At 49.7% G+C, this 16,783-nt stretch overlaps 1 protein-coding gene across 1 annotated transcript in view; it reads right to left on the bottom strand.

Annotated features, from left to right (window-relative positions):
- The window catches only part of BICRA (BRD4 interacting chromatin remodeling complex associated protein), a 99,883-nt gene that overhangs the window by 32,695 nt on the left and 50,405 nt on the right, over positions 1-16,783 (bottom strand). Inside the window, 1 exon segment of the mRNA XM_017888868.1 lies at positions 1,408-1,509. The gene's annotated coding sequence lies outside the window, so the exon portion shown is untranslated.

The raw sequence follows: 16,783 nt of genomic DNA on the forward strand, positions 1-16,783 counted from the left end.
TCCATCCCTTCATCCATCCATCTACCCATCCCTCTATCCTTCCATGCATCTACCTACCCATCCCTCCATCCTTCCATCCATCTACCTACCCATCTCTCTATCCTTCCATCCACCTACCCATCCCTCCATCCTTCTCTTCCACTCTACCCACCCACCCCTCCATCCTTCCATCCATCTACCCACCCATCCCTCCATCCTTCCATCCATCTACCCACCCATCCCTCCATCCTTCCACCCATCTACCTCCCCATCCCTTCATCCTCCATCCATCTACCTAACCATCCCTCCATCCTTCCATCATCTACCTACCCATCCCTCCATCCTTCCAAGCTTCCATCCAAACACCCCTCCTTCCCTTCTGTCAAATATCCACACAGACCCATCCTTCCAGTCACTCATCCCTTCGTCGCTTCCTGTACCCTCTGCCCCCCTCTCCTCCCAACGACACATACAATACACAATGGAAAAGAAGACCTGATTTCTGAATGGTGGGAATTTACAGCTCAGGACTGTGGAGTTCCCTTACCCTCTTTTTTCGTCAGGGTAGGGGGTCCCAAACCTCACTGATGACGTGACGACTGCCATGGGTCACCATCCCCACCCAAAAACCTCACATATAAAATCTTACATGAACCCTCGGCTGGTGCACAGTCCCTCACCCTGACAGCATACTCTGAACTTCCCTAACAGGGGCCTCCCCAGTGTCACCCCCGAGTCCTCCATCCCCAGTGCTCAGTGACATAATGAAGAGCCCTGGCCAGGGACCTCCCACCGTAGGTTGGGGGGTATTTGCTGAATCATACTGTGAAAAATCTGACGACACATGCATGTTTCACGCCAAAACATGCATGTGGGTAAGAAATGTGACACATACTTTTCCAGGGTTCACGGATCCCCCTCCCTGCAGCACAGACAGATACACATGCATCCCCAGAGCCCCACATGCCAATTACTCTCCCTCTCAGGGGTTGGCTGTGGGGACTGTCCCCAGGGAGGCTCCTCCAGGGCTCTTGCTGCCTTAGGAAGCGGTGAGGACGTGCTCTCACCTGCTCCATATCCCAGCCCCACCAGGCTTCCTCCCGCTGTGTCACCAGATCCATGACCTATGAGCCCCTTCCCTCCCCAGCCCGCTCATAGAAGGCACGCAAAGGCATGGTCTGCAAAGAATCTGGAGAAAAGGGGAAAGGGGCAGGGAGAACGATTTTGCCTGCGCTAATGCAGAGGCAGGGTGATGGCCCAGATGATCCAGGGGGCCCAGGTGGGAGAAGAAAGAGCTGGAGATATTGCTTAGCCAGGCTCTTCCAGGAAGGAATGCTCCTTCCTCATCCAGGGGCCAAGGTGGTGCTAGGGAGGTGGAATGAGAGACGGTTGCCCCTCCAGTAATAACAGAGATGCTTCGCTGGTTACCTGCGCTACAAACGAATCATGAAGGGAAGGAGGGGCGTGTCCACTCCAGGTCTACGCGGGGCCCCCAGCTGGGGACTTGGAAAGGGTCCTCTTGGGGGCCAGCTGTGGAGAAAATGAGAGGCAGACAGTGAGTGAGAAAGTCAGTGAAAAGGAAAAAGACGTGGTCAGAGATGGACAGAGCTATGGGAGGTAGGTGGGAGAGGGATGGACAAAGGAGGGGGACGGAACAGAGACGGGAGGCTGAAAAGGTGACATGCAAGAGAAGCTTAAAAAGTTTAAAATCACACAAAATAGCTGGCGCAATGGCTCACGACTGTAAATCCAGCACTTGTGGAGGCTGAAGCAGGAGGATCACTGTAGCCCAGGAGTTCAAGACCAACCTGGCTAGGCAACACAGCAAGATCTTGTCTCCACAAAAAGAAATTTTTTTGGCTGGGCATGGTTGCTTGCCTATAGTTCCAGTTACTCGAGAGGCTGAGGCAGGAGGATTGCTTGAGCCCAGGAGGTCAAGGATGCTGTGAGCTAGGATAGTGGCACTACACTCCAGCCTGGGCGACAATGAGACCCTCTCTCAAAAATAAAAAAATCTGGTGGGCGCAGTGGCTCACCCCTGTAATCCCAGCACTTTGGGAGGCCGAGACAGGTGGATCACGAGGTCAGGAGATCAAGACCATCCTGGGTAACACAGTGAAACCCTGTCTCTACTAAAAATACAAAAAAGTAGCCAGGCGTGGTGGCGGGCACCTGTAGTCCCAGCTACTCGGGAAGCTGAGGCAGGAGAATGGCGTGAACTCGGGAGGCGGAGCTTGCAGTGAGCCGAGACTGCGCCACTGCACTCCAGCCTGGGCGACAGAGTGAGACTCCCTCTCAAAAATAAAAATAAAATAAAATAAAAATAAAAAAATTAAATCGAACAAAACCACGCTACACATACTATTATCCCGTATATATACTACATATGTGTAGCACATACACTATAGCACATAACATTATACTATGTCATTTACTGGTACTTCAGTCTAACAAAATGCAGCCAATTCTTGCTATTTGCAGTAGTGAGGTTCTAGAAAGTCACCGTGAACACCGAGCCGCTGCTCCTGGGGAAAATACAAGGCTAGGTTCCTGCCAGGCTCTGGCCACAGTATTTTCGCCCATCAATCAATACATCACCTTGACTTATATGCGTTTCTGTCTGAAGACATCTTATTTAATCTGTATTGTTGATTCATTCACATTGAACTCACGGCCAACAGGACTATAACTCCTACCTGAAGGAAGCTTCTCTAACACAGGTATTTTCTCCAGAAGGCACATCACAGCCTCACTGCCCTTAGGAACACTAGATTTCTACACCCTGCTTGGAGTCATTTTATTTTATTTATTTGTATTTTTTGTGAGTCTTGCTCTGTCGGAGCAAGCGAGACTCACAGAGTCTCGCTCTGTCACCCAGGCTGGAGTGCAGTGATGCAATCTTGGCTCACTGCAACCTCCGTCTCCTGGGTGCAAGCGATTCTCCCGCCTCAGCCTCCCGAGTAGCTGGGATACAGGCGTGTGCCACTGCACCCGGCTAAGTAGAGACAGGGTTTCACCATATTGGCCAGGCTGGTCTCAAACTCCTGACTTGAAGTGATCCACCCACCTTGGCCTCCCAAAGTGTGGGGATTACAGGAGTGAGCCACCGCATCTGGCCTAGGAGCCATTTTAAACAGAGAAATCACCAATAAGAAGCACAAAGACAGTCGGGCACAGTGGCTCATGCCTGTATCCTGGCACTTTGGGATGCTGAGGCGGGCAAATCACTTGAGGCCAGGAGTTCGAGACCAGCCTGGCCAACATGGCAAAACCCTTTAGTCTCTACTAAAAATAGAAAAAATTAGCCAGGCATGGTGGCGGGTGCCTGTAGTCGCGCCTACTCGGGACGAAAACCACTTGAACACAGGAGGCGGAGCTGCTTGCAGTGAGCCGAGATCGCGCCACTTGCACTCCAGCCTGGGTGACAGAGCGAGACTCCGTCTCAAAAAAAAAAAAAAAAAAAAAGATTCACAAAGATATGAAAACTGTGAACTGTGGCACTAAATCGACTGCAAAAAGGACACTGCTTTGCAATCTGAGCTGAAACAAGACATCAGAGTGCTGCTGGGCCCGACCTCAGCTGGGAACCTGCATGTCAGGCAGCTCAACTTTTCTGGCCACTCTACCCACTTCTGCAAATGACCAGCACCGTTTTGGGGTTACCAATTTTCGCAAGTAGGTGAATTCGCAAATACGGGATCTGTGAAGAACGAGGACCGACTGTGACAATAATAAAACCACTGATTGCGGGCCTCCTATGTGCTGGGTGCTGGTTTAGGTACCCCGCATGTACAACTCATTCGCCTTCCCTAAAACCCCAGAGGCAGGTGCTTCTGTGATCGCTACACAGTAGATGAGGAAATAGGTTCAGAGAGGTTAGTCATCTGGCCGAGATCCTGTAGCTGATAAGGGGTCAGGCTGGGATTTTTTTTTTTGTTGTTGTTGTTGGCTCTTGTTGCCCATACTGGAGTGCAATGACACGATCTCGGCTCACTGCAACCTCTGCTTCCCGGGTTCAAGTGATTCTCCTACCTCAGCCTCCCGAGTGGCTGAGGTTACAGGCATGCACCACCATGCCCAGCTAATTTTTTATATTTTTAGTAGAGACAGTTTCACTATGTCAGCCAGGCTGGTCTGAACTCCTGACCTCAGGTGATCCGCCTCCTTGGCCTCCCAAAGTGCTGGGATTATAGGTGTGAGCCACCGCGCCCTGCCCAGGCTAGGATTTGAGCCCAGGTAGGCTCACTGCAGAGGCCTCGCCCTTAACCAGTACCCCACAGGCGACCATCTCCTGCTACTTCTCTCGTAGGATCTGAAACAAATACAGCAGAATGTTCAGGCACTATTGCGGGGCTGGGTGACGGGGGTATGCGTCTCTGTTATCATTTTATGAATGCCTGGGATGCTTCAGATTGGAAAAGGAGATAAAGGGACTGGCATGGAAGAGGGAGGAAGGAACAGGAATGGCAAGTGGCTTTCTCTCTTCCTCTCAGGTCCTGATCCCAGAAAGATCTAGAAAGCAGATGTCGCAAGACCCTGGAACACAGGATTCTTTTCCTCTGGAATGCGGGTCCTCTGGAATGCGGGTGCCCTGCTCCTGGCCTGGAGGTGTGCATGAGCTCCCAAGACGAAGGGTTCACGTCTGTTCATGCCTCCTCCCTGGCTCTGGTAGGTGTGGCCCAAGCTCTGTGCACGACCTACCTACCAGCAGAATTAGAGACAGGAGGGGGTGCAGCTCCCGCGGGGCTTCTGCAAACCAGTCCCGAGGTTGAATTTCGAAGTGGAGGCTGGAGAGCTCTCTCTGCGGATTCTGTATTTGTGTGCTTTCATTCCAATGACAACATTAAAGACATGAACGGGAATGTCCTGGGGAGAGGGACACGTTCCGTGTTGTGACTAAGCTGTGGTTATGTGAGTGTTCAGAATTTAACAGCTCGGGTTTCTGTGTTTCAACACAGGAAAATGTCACTTCAAAAAACGAAAAAGGAGGGAGGCGTGGGTAGCTCACACCTGTAATCCTAGCCGAGGCAGGGAGGCTGAGGCAGGAGGATGGCTTAAGCTCAGGAGTTGGAGAACCAGCCTGGGCAACACAGCAAGACCTCATCTCTACCAAAAAATTTAAAATTGGCCGGGGGTGGTGGTGGGCCCCTGTGTTCCAAGCTACTCGGGAGGCTGAGGTGGGAGAATCGCTTGAGCTAGAGAGGCCGAGGCTGTGGTGAACCAAGATCGCACCACTGCTCCCCAGCCTGGGCGACACAGTGAGACTCCATCTCAAAAAGAAAAGAAGGCCAGGCATGGTGGCTCACACCTGTAATGCCAGCACTTTGGGAGGCCGGGGTGGGCAGGTCAACTGAGGTCAGGAGTTCAAGACCAGCCTGGTCAACATGGTGAAACCTTGTCTCTACTAAAGTACAAAACTTAGCTGGGCATGGTGGCACACACCTGTAATCCCAGCTACTCAGCAGGCTGAGGTAGACGAATTTCTTGAACCCAGGAGGCAGAGGCTGCAGTGAGCTGAGATTGCACCACTGCACTCCAGCCTGGACGACAGAGCTCCAAAAAAAAAAAAAAGAAAGAAATTGGGTGAGGGGCTGGGGTTGCTGCCTGCGCACGCTCACAGCAGGAATCAAGTGCATCTTGCCAATTCTGAGGCTCCCATCCCTGGGCTGCCACTTCCCATTCCCAGCCATGTACCCTAAGACAAGTTACTCATCCCCTCTGTGCCTCAGTTTCCCCATCTGGAAAATAGGGGAGGATAACACTACGTCCTCCATGGGACTGTTAAATAGGAACATCTTTAATCCATGTCCTAAAGCACTCTGTAAGCGGTGTGCATGCTAGTCACAATCATTTTAACTGCCACTGTTGATGCTATCTAGTGGGGCAACTCCCAGAACTTTTGGGCCACAGCCCAGTGAGTCTGGACGGAAGTCCCTGGCCCCACTTTGGTGCTGTTTGCCACACGTGGCCTATGTGTGTATTTGGAACGGTTAATAGATCCCCTGCTTTAGCCAGGTACCGGGATTCTTTGAATCCTTCCAAACACCTGCTATTACCCCCATTTTGCAGATGAGATAAATGCAGTGGAAGAGAGCGGTTTTGGGGGTGCTGCGGTACCTGCACTGTGTGCACCCACACCAGGCCAGCTAGGTGTCTTGTTGCTCTCAACCCAACAGGCAGAGGAAGCCTTTCAAGACACACATGAAGATTAAAAAAACAAAAAAATCAGCCAGACATGGTGTTGCACACCTGTAATCCCAGCTACTCGGGAGACCAAGGCAGGAGAATTGCTTGAACCCAGGAGTTCTAGGCTGCAGCGAGCCGTGATCGTGCCACTGCACTCCAGCCTGGGCAACAGAGCAAGACCCCGTATCCAAAACAAAAACAAAAACAAAACTTTAACATCAAATATCATACATCTGTCTGATGGTTTGGTTGTTTACTGTGTGTCTCCTCCACCAAAATGTCCCCCAGGACAGGAAACTTTGCTTGGTTTGTCCCCTGCAAGATCCTTGGGACTGGCCTGGTATGTGGCATACAGTAGGAGCTCAACAAATATCTGTGGGATGAATGAATGAATGTGCAGAGGAAATTAAACAAATCCTTTCATTTGTTCAAGAGGCAACCTGCTGAAATGTACATTTAGTAGGCACCTACTGTGTGTCTGGTGGGGGGTTGCTAAGGACAGCAAAAGGGCAGAAGCAGACCCCATTCTGGCTTGGGGAGCACGGCCGGTGGTTCTCAGCCAGGGAGGGTGCTGGAGACCCCTCTCCTACCCCCCACAATCAGAAACTTTGGAAGCAGTGACTGAGGTTGCGGGGTGGGGCAGGGGGGTGGGGGGCAGAAGCTTTGGGAGCCATCACATAGTTCCCCTGAGTCCCAGAACCGGGCGGACATGTGGACAGAGCTACAGCCAACCCACCACGGGCACACACAAGAGTGAGAAGTCAGCCTCTGCCACCGGGAGCCATTGCAACCCGGGCTCACTCGTCACTGCGGCATCATGCAGCTGAAGCTGCCTGGCACACCCCAAAGAGCCCGCACTGCCTGAGTGCTTCTGGGTACCAGCCCCTGTGCTCACTCCATATCCACTGATCCCTCCCCATCCCCACGGAAGCACTGCTGACGCACATCTCACAGGAAAAGGAGACTCGGAGGTGTTCGGGACACTTGCCCCAGGTCATACCATGGCACCAGAATTTGAACTCAGACCCTGTGATTCTGAAGACCTCACTCTTCACCACCACGCTATAAAAAGCAGGAAAGGCCGGGCCTGAAAACCACAACCAGCTCCAGAGAACAGCCATGACGCAACAATGACACAGTGTCCTTCCAGAAAATTGTGTGAATTTCTCCTCCACTTGTAATGCAATCGGAGTTTTGCCCTGTCATCAGGAGCTGTGCAGAAGCCAGGCTGCTAGCAGGGTACGGAATTAAAAGGGCCGGCTAAGCTCCACAAACAGGCGGATTTTAATTTCCCAATACAAACTGGAGTAACCCTCAGGTTGCCTGCCAGTAATAAAAAGTCTCCAGAACGATATCAGGAAGTGCAGATGATGTGGCAAAGTCTATCCGTTGCTTTTTAAAACACCATTTCCCCACCTCTCCTCCTCTGCTCACAGAAGCCTGACTCTGTGCAGGGTAACACTTGCCAACGCTAAGATGTAAACAAAGACTGTTCTAGGCCAGTCTCTCAAACTCTGGGTCACGCCTTTGAAGGTTGTGAAATCAAATTAGCAGGTTGTGACCAGGAACTGCTTTAAATAATTAAACAGCATGGAAACGAATGGAATGGAATGGAAAGGAATAGAAGATATTAACGCGTACTATGCATAGTAAGAGTGAGTATTTGAGAAATTGGTTTCAATAATGTGTGTGTGTGTGTGTGTGTGTACTGCAACACACAGAAACATATTTTGGACTGTCAGTTGTGGTCAAAATAGCCTTAAAATAATTGAACTAAGCCAGCGGCACTCCCACCTCCTTTATCAGACATTCACTTTCCCAGCCTTTCTTTCAGTTAGAGTAAACACAGTTCTGCAAATAGTAAAAACCGAAGTGTACAGACAGGTTCTGCTCAGTGAGACTTTCAGGGAAGATTCAGGGAAAGTTTTTCTTCCAGAATACAAAGACAGAGTTTTCCAGAAAGATAGTATTTTGCTCCTGCTTCCAGTTTTGAATACAGTTGAGATGACTAGAGCTGTGGCAGCCATTCTGCAACCATGAGGCAACAAACCTGAGGCTGAAAAGCCCACCAGCAGAGGATGGTTGATGGGAGTTGACAAAAAGACCGTGTTCCTTTTTTTTCTTTTGAGACAGAGTCTCGCTCTGTCGCCCAGGCTGGAGTGCAGTGGCGCGATTTTGGCTCACTGCCACCTCCGCCTCCCAGGTTCAAGTGACTCTCCTGCCTCAGCTTCCTGTGTAGCTGGGATTAGAGGCGCCCACCACCATGCCCGGCTACTTTTTGTATTTTTAGTAGAGACGAGGTTCACCATGTTAGCTAGGCTGGTCTCAAACTCCTGACCTCTAGTGATCCGCCCACCTCGGCCTCCCAAAGTACTGGGATTTCAGGCATGAGCCACCGCACCAGCCTGACTGTATTAATAACTTTTCATGGGCTGCCCGCCTCCAAACTTGTTAATCCTTATGGTTTAAGCCATTATTTGGTTTCCCATTATTTGCAGACAAATACAACCTGATGCAAAAGAGCTTTCATTTCTGGATTATCTTTGCAGCCCACGGCAAGGCCTCTTACATGGGTCAAGGGCTGCTCTTTGTGGGTCACTGATTAAGAAGAGAGGCTGCTACTCGGGAGGCTGAGGCAGGAGAATGGCGTAAACCCAGGAGGCGGAGCTTGCAGTGAGCCGAGATCCAGCCACTGCACTCCAGCCTGGGAGACAGAGCGAGACTCTGTCTCAAAAAAAAGAAGAGAGGTCAAACGAAATAGGAGAGGGCTGGTGGAAAAGGGATCTGAAACAAAGGCCACTATGGTTGATCGCAAAGTGGCCAGAAATTCTCCTCCCCTGCCCCACACTCTTTGTAGCTCCTCCTATTAAGAAGTAGGATCTATGACTTCAATCCTTGACCCTGGGCTGGCTTCTTGACTTGCTCTGGCCAACAGCATGTGGTGAAAGTGATGGTGTGTGATTCTTTTTTTGAGATGGCGTCTTGCTTTGTCGCTCAGGCTGGAGTGCAGTGGCACAATCTCAGCTCACTGCAACCTCCACCTCCTGCGTTCAAGCGATTCTCCTGCTTCAGCCTCCTGATTAGCTAGGATTACAGGTGCATGCCACCACAACCACCTAATTTTTGTATTTTTAGTAGAGATGGGGTTTCACCATGTTGGTCAGGCTGGTCTCGAACTCCTGACCTTATTATCCACCCACCTTGGCCTCCCAAAGTGCTGGGATTATAGGCATGAGCCACCGCGCCTGGCCGACGGTGTGTGATTCTGAGCCTGGCAGACTTCCACTCTTTGCCCAGCTGCCAGGTGAAGAAGCCCAGGCTGGCCTGCAAGAGGATGAGAGCCACGTGCCCATCACCCCATCACCCCAGCCAACAGCCAGCCAAGCCCTAGACGCAGAGTCACCAGCTGCCCAACAGCTGACTACAGACACCCAGCCCAGGCCAGAAGCACTTAGCTACACCCAGTCCAAATTCTAACCGTTGGGATCATGGTTTTCCTTTCTCTGTTTATTATTGTTTTGATTTTCTAAGACAGGGTTTCGGTCTGTTGCCCAGGATGGACTGCAGTGGTGCGATCACAGCTCACTGCAGCCTTGACTTCCTGGGCTCCAGGGATCCTCCCACCTTAGCTTCCTGAAGAGCTGGGACTACAGGCGCACGCCACCACGCCTGGTTAATTTTTTGTAGAAAAATTAACTATGCAGCCCAGGCAGGTCTCAAATGCCTGGGCTCAAGTGATCCTCCCATCTGACCTCCCAAAGTGCTGGGATTACAGACATGAGTCACTGTGCCCGGCCAGGGCTGTGTGTTATATAGTGACAGCTCACTGATACAGCTCTCTGGGGACTAGGCACCAAGTTTAACCCCACACCTGACTCATCCAAGTTGTATCCCTCCCACCTCCCAAATCTCTCCAATCAGTACCCTCCTGTCCATGACCACTATTCTGGCCCAAATCTAGGCCCTACCGTTTCTTCATCACCCAGCCTGGGTTCACATTTGGCTTATTCACATCTGGCTGCTCCTGCTATTAAAATACTCAAAAGCTTCCCTACCGATTAGTAAATAAATGTTGCCCAAGCAGCCTTGGCTCCTCCTATATGCCTTCCCTGCGCTGGACACCGAGATGCCATGTCCAAACGACCATAGAAAGCCCTCCTCCCAGGCCCGGCTCCCTCTGGCCTCTGCTCCTCCCAGCCAACCCCCTTCCTCACTGGCCACCGGCTAGACCTGCCCGAACTATGAGTCCAACCTCTGCCTGGGCCACGTGGCTACGAGCCCTGGTGTTTGGGAGTCTGGGTGTTTGACTGGGTCAGATTCTGTCCCACGAGCCCTTGACTATGGCCACCTCTGACTTCATCATCTTCGTCACCCCCACCAAGTTTGCTGAGTGCTTACTAAATGCTTCATCTTACTTCATTTCATTCTCACAGCAACCCTATAAAGCAGATGCCATTATCCTCATGCCCATTACACAGATGAGGAGACTGAGGCCAGAGGGTTGGGTACTTGTCCAAGGTCACCCAAGAGCGAGAACTTGAACCCAGCTGAGACTCCTAAGCCCATGGGAACTACATGATGGGTGCCAGCCTGGCCATCTCCCCCTCCCCCCCAGTAGCAGGGGTGTACTGTGACAGGTTCCCCACCTCCGCCAGTCACCCAGGCCAGGTCCTCTACCCCTTTCGTTGTCCTGAAATGCCTCGAATGAGTCATTCCCGTGCACCTTGCTCAGAGAGACAAATGAGGTGATGTGTTTACCTGGTACATGGACTTAACATGCTATGATGCCAAGAAGTTAAGCTCTTAGGATGTATTTCCAAGGTGTTTGTAGTGAGTTGAATGGTGGCCCCCACCACAAAAAAATATGTAAACATCCTAGAACCTGTGGATGTGGCCATCCTTATTTGGAAAAAAGGGTCTTTGTAGATATAATTAGATTAACAATTTTGAAATGAGACTGTCCTGGATTATCTGGGTAGGCTCAAAATCCCATGATAAATGTCCTCTTAACAGCAAAGGAGAAGTCACAGAAGAGCAGAAGGCCATGTGAAGAAGGAGGCAAAGCTCAGTGTCACGTGGCTACGAGCCAAGGACCACCTAGAGCTCCAGGGGCTGGACCAGGCGAAGAAGGCTCTAGGCTCCTCCCTAGAGCCTCCCAAGGGAGCACAGCTCTGACCACCCCAGTGGCCTTGCTAACACCCTGATTTTGGACTTAGGGCCTCTGGAACTATACGAGAATAGCTTTCGGTTTTAAGATCCCGCATCTGTAGTATTTGTTATGGCAACAATGGGAAACTAATGTACACGTAAGTTTCCAAGACAGAGAGGCATATAATATGTACTGAGTATAGAACATATATATGTAGCCTGGGCAACACAGTGAGACCCCATCTCTACAAAAAATTTTACAAATTAGCCAGGTGTGCTAGTGTGCACCTGTGGTCCCAGCTACTTGGGTAGCTGAGGTGTGAGGATTGCTTGAGCCTGGGAGGTTGAGGCTGCAGGGAGCCATGATCATGCCACTGCATTACAGCCTGGGTGACAGAAGGAGACCCTGTCTCAAAAAAGAAAAAGAAAAGAGAAGAAAATGTGTGTGTGTGTGTGTGTGTGTGTGTGTATGCACCACCATGTACAGCTGCACAGGTTGTTCACTGCACAAAGGAATCCAAAGGGGCAAGTGGGGCATCAAGTCCAGTCCAGGTTCTGCTCACACCTATGAGCCCCAGAGAAGGGTAGCATCCACATGGAGAAAGGAGTCCCCTTTCTCATTTCATACAAACGACCCACCACAGAGTCATGCCCTCTTAGACAAGCACCATTTTCAATTGCATGCAAAAGCCCTGTAAGAGCTGGCCGGATCCTGGATATGTAGCCTCTTGCATGATGTGTCTATTTCAAAGCTAGAAAAGGAAAACGGGAAGAAAATGTTGATTCTTCACCCACCTCCACCCCTGTTGGGAAAGACAGAGAAAGAGCAATTTGAAGAGCAATTAAAATCTACGCCATCTTTATTTTTAGTGACCTTTAGAGCTCTAAAATCATTGAATTAGTTTAACCAAATAAAGTGGGCCCCATGAAGCTTAGATTGCTCATAAAGCGACTGATGTCTAGCCCCTAAAAGCCTATTTTATACAGGTAGTTACAAACTAGAAACGTTTTGTGTGTCTTCTCTTTTCCCTTTTTACCATTTGACGCTGTTCTAAATACAGCTATAAAGCTGCAGCCTTGCCAAGAAAACCAGGTATCTCAAAAGGGTTTGGATTTTTCTCAATGCTGGCTTATGAGAAACAGGAAAAACCCTGGGAGAGGGTGAAGCACAGGCATGCGGGGTGGGTGACGGGAATACAAAAGAAATGATTATGTTCACCGGACACAGGTCATCAGGCGATGAAGCAGGCTTCGCATTCAGGGAAGAACATGCAGCTAAGAGAAGCAAAGGGGAAACAAACGTTCCCCAAGACGTGCACATGGGTTTGTAGACCACTGGCTCCTAATACAGATTTGGGAATCTGGGAATCAGCAGGTCCCGGTGCGGCCTGAGACTCTGCATTTCTAACGAGTTCCCAGGTGATGCTGATGCTGCTGGCACAGACCACACTCTGTGAACCACTGTTCTAGTAGCTTCTTTTTTTTTTTTTTTTTTTTTTTTGAGACGAAGTCTCATTCTGTCACCCAGGCTGGAGTGCAGTGGCATGATTTCAGCTCACTGCAAACTCTGCATCCCGGGCTCAAGCGATCCTCCCGCCTCAGCCGCCCAAGTCACTGGGATCACAGGCACCCGCCACCACGCCTGGCGAACTCCTGACCTCAAGTGATCTGCCCGCCTCAGCCTCCCGCAAAGTGTTGGGATTACAGGCATGAACCACCACGCCCGGCCCAGAAGCTTCTGTCTCTTTAATTTTCCTTCTAGGGTTCCTCTTGTTCTTGTATCAAACACAAGCCACCAGCTCCTGGTCAAGGTCCAGGCCCCTGACCAAGTAGTCCCACCAAGTGTTCTCTGAGGCTCAGGAGGGCTAATTTAAAAGTTGCCCAGGGTCTGGTAAACACTTCCAACACCAGCATCCTGGTCAACAGAGGACGGACCATAGTGAGTGAAGATCCCTGCTCCTTGGCCATAAACTTTCTTCCTCGGACCCCCTTGCGGCTCAGAATGGATATGGGAAAGTTTTCACATTTGGCTAAAAAGGCAGAATCTTGTCTTGGGAAGACTGTTTGCTCCTGCTCCTTCTTTTTGCTTGAAAGACTGCTATGAATATAATGACAATGACCGGTGCCGCAGCAGCCATTATGCATTCCTGAGGGGAAGGTCAAGAGAATCAGAGGTTCCTTAGCAAACACACTCAGGGAAAAAAAAAAAAAGAGAGAGAGAGAGTATCAGAGGGACACTGACCTACTGGCCTGACAATCTCAGCTGCCAAACATCCCTGGAATGGCCTTCTCCTAGACATCTTGCCCCAGAGGAGAGAATTAAAGCCTGGATTAAGTAAAGTTAAACATATACCAACTCTATGACCCAACAAATGTCATGCCAAGGTATTAACTCAAGAGAGGTGAAAAGTATATCTACAAAAGCACCTGTACAAAAATTTTTACAGCAGTCTTATTCATAAAAGCCCCTAAATGTAAACAGCACAGACAGCCATCAACAGGTAAATGGATACATTGTTACATCCACACAACAGAATACAGCTTGGCAGTAAAAGGGAATGAAGGACTTCTACATCCAACAACACAAATGAGTCTTAAATGGATCATGCTGAGCAAAGGAAGCATGAGTCCACTTGTATAAAGATCTAGAACATCGGCCCGGCAGGGTGGCTCATGCCTATAATCCCAGCACTTTGGGAGGCCAAGGCAGGTGGATCACTAGGTCAGGAGATCAAGACCATCCTGGCTAACATGGTGAAACCCCGTCTCTACTAAAAATACAAAAAATTAGCTGGGCGAGGTGGTGGGCACCTGTTGTAGTCCCAGCTACTTGGGAGGCTGAGGCAGGAGAATCTCTTGAACCCGGGAGGCAGAGGTTGCGGTGAGCCGAGATCGCCTCTCTGCACTCCAGTTTGGGCGACAGAGCAAGACTCCGTCTAAAAAAAAAAAAAAAAAAAAAAAAAAAAATCTAGAACATCCGGAACTGATTTATAGTGGGGGAAAAAAATCCGACATGTGGCCACTTCAAGGGAGGGATGCAGGAATGTCTGGGAAAGGCTATGAGAGAGCCTTCTCAGATGACAGACGTGTTCTCTAGCTAGATCTGAGTGATGCTTATACAGGTAGTATTTGTCAAAACTCATCAAACTATGCACTTAAGATTTGTGCATTTTACTGCACATAAATTAGATCCCAGTAAAGCACCACTAGCATGTAGAAAAAAATTCCCGGTGCAATTGGTCGTTATTCCAGGTGGCTGTGTTCTATATTACAGAATCTATAAAGTGACTGTGAACACTGGATTAGCAAATACTTAGACATTAGCCATGTCTCCTGGGGGAAATACAAAGTTAGGTTCCTGAAAGCCTCTGGCCACAATGCTTTCATCAACCAATATATAACTTTGGCTTATGTGTGTTTCTGTTTGAAGACACCTTATTTAATGTATAGTTTTTGATTCACTAACATTGAGCCTTACTCACATCAGCAGCGCCCTAACTTGTGCCTTAATGAAGTTTCTCTAATATGTGTATTTTCTCTGAAAGGCACATCGCAGCCTTCTTGTTTTTGTTTTTTTGAGACAGGGTCTCACTGTTGCCCAGGCTGGAGTGCAGTGGTGTGAAGAGAACTCATGGCAGCCTTGACCTTCCAGGCTCATGTGATCCTCCCAGGTGGGCGCCACCACACTTAGTTAATTTTTAAATTTATTTATTTATTTATCTATTTATTGTATGTGCGTGTGTGTGTGCATGTGTGTGCGTGTGTGTGTGTGTGTATGTGTCGAGACAGGATCTCACCATGTTCCTCAGGCTGGTCTCGACCTCCTGGGCTCAAGTGATTCTCCCACCCTGACCTCCCAAAGTGCTGGGGTTACAGGAATGAGCTACCACGCCCAGTCTCACATTACAGCTTTCCTGGGTTTAGAAACGTTAGACAGCACTTCAGCACTAAACTGGGGACTGTTTTTTTTTTTTCAGACAGAGTCTCCCTCTGACACCCAGACTGGAGTGCAGTAGTGGTGTGATCTCGGCTCACTGTAACCTCCACCTCCCAGGTTCAAGGGATTCTCCTGTCTCAGCCTTCCGAGTACAGGTACCCGCCACCACGCCCAGCTCATTTTTTTTGTATTTTTAGTAGAGACAGGGTTTCGCCGTGTTGGTCAGACTGGTCTCGAATTCCTGACTTCAGGTGATCCACCCGCCTCAGCCTCCCAAAGTGCTGGGATTACAGGCATGAGCCACTGCACCCGTCTTAAACTGGGGACATTTTATTAATTTTTTTTTTTTGAGACGGAGTTTTGCTCTTGTTGCCCAGGCTGGAGTACCTGTTGCCCAGGTAGCGTGATCTTTGCTCACTGCAACCTCCACCTCCCAGATTCAAGTGAATCTCCTCCTTCAGCCTCCCAAGTAGTTGGGACTACAGGCATGCACCACCACACCCGGCTACTTTTGTATTTTTAGTAGAGACAGGGTTTCGCCATGTTGGCCAGGCTGGTCTCAAATTCCTGACCTCAGGTGATCTATCCGCTTTGGCCTCCCAAAGTGCTGGGATTACAGGCGTGAGCCACCATGCCTGGCCAAACTGGGGACATTTTAAACAGCAAAATCACAAAGCACGAAAACGTAGAAAACATGGCACTAACTAGATTACAAAAAGGGCACTTGTTTATAGTAAGAGACATAATAAGAAAGCAGGGCGTGGCGTTGCTTGACTGCGGCTGGTGATGTGTGTACCAGGTGACTCAAATTTTTTGCTATCCTGTGAGTGTCCGTAAATGACGGGAATAGCATGGTGTGTTATTGATTTTGGGGTTATGAGTAAGCACTCGCGATTAGATGACTCTGCAAATTTGGTATCCTGGAATAATGAGGACTCACTGCACAGGACGATACCCGTCAAGATCAAGACGCATTCACCCTCTGCCCGACTTCACTTACGGGAACATATCCTGCAGGTACCAATGACATGACGAAAAGTATACAGTCAGGGCCTTTAACAGGTGTGTTGTTTTGTGCTTTTTTTTTTTTTTTTTTTCCCCACAGAGATGGAGTCTTGCTATGTTGCCCAGGCTAGTCTTGAACTCCTGGGCTCAAGTAATCTTCCCACTTCAGCCTCCCAAAGTGCTGGGATTACAGACATGAGCCACCATGCCCTGGCCTTACAGTTATGTTTCTATTAATAATAGCAAGACGGTGGCGGGTGCCTGTGTAGTCCCAGCTACTCGGGAGGCTGAGGTGGGAGAATGGTGTGAACCCGGGAGGTGGAGCTTGCAGTGAGCCGAGATCACGCCACTGCATTCCAGCCTGGGTGACAGAGTGAGACTCCGTCTCAAAAAAATAAAAATAAAAATAAGTAATAATAGCAAGATACTGGAAACAACCCACTGGCCATCAGTAGTAAACAGATTGATTTGAGGCCGGGCGCGGTGGCTCAAGCCTGTAATCCCAGCACTTTGGGAGGCCGAGATGGG

This window comes from Rhinopithecus bieti, unplaced genomic scaffold (assembly GCF_001698545.2).
Source record: "Rhinopithecus bieti isolate Rb0 unplaced genomic scaffold, ASM169854v2 scaffold_574, whole genome shotgun sequence".
NCBI lineage: Eukaryota > Metazoa > Chordata > Mammalia > Primates > Cercopithecidae > Rhinopithecus > Rhinopithecus bieti.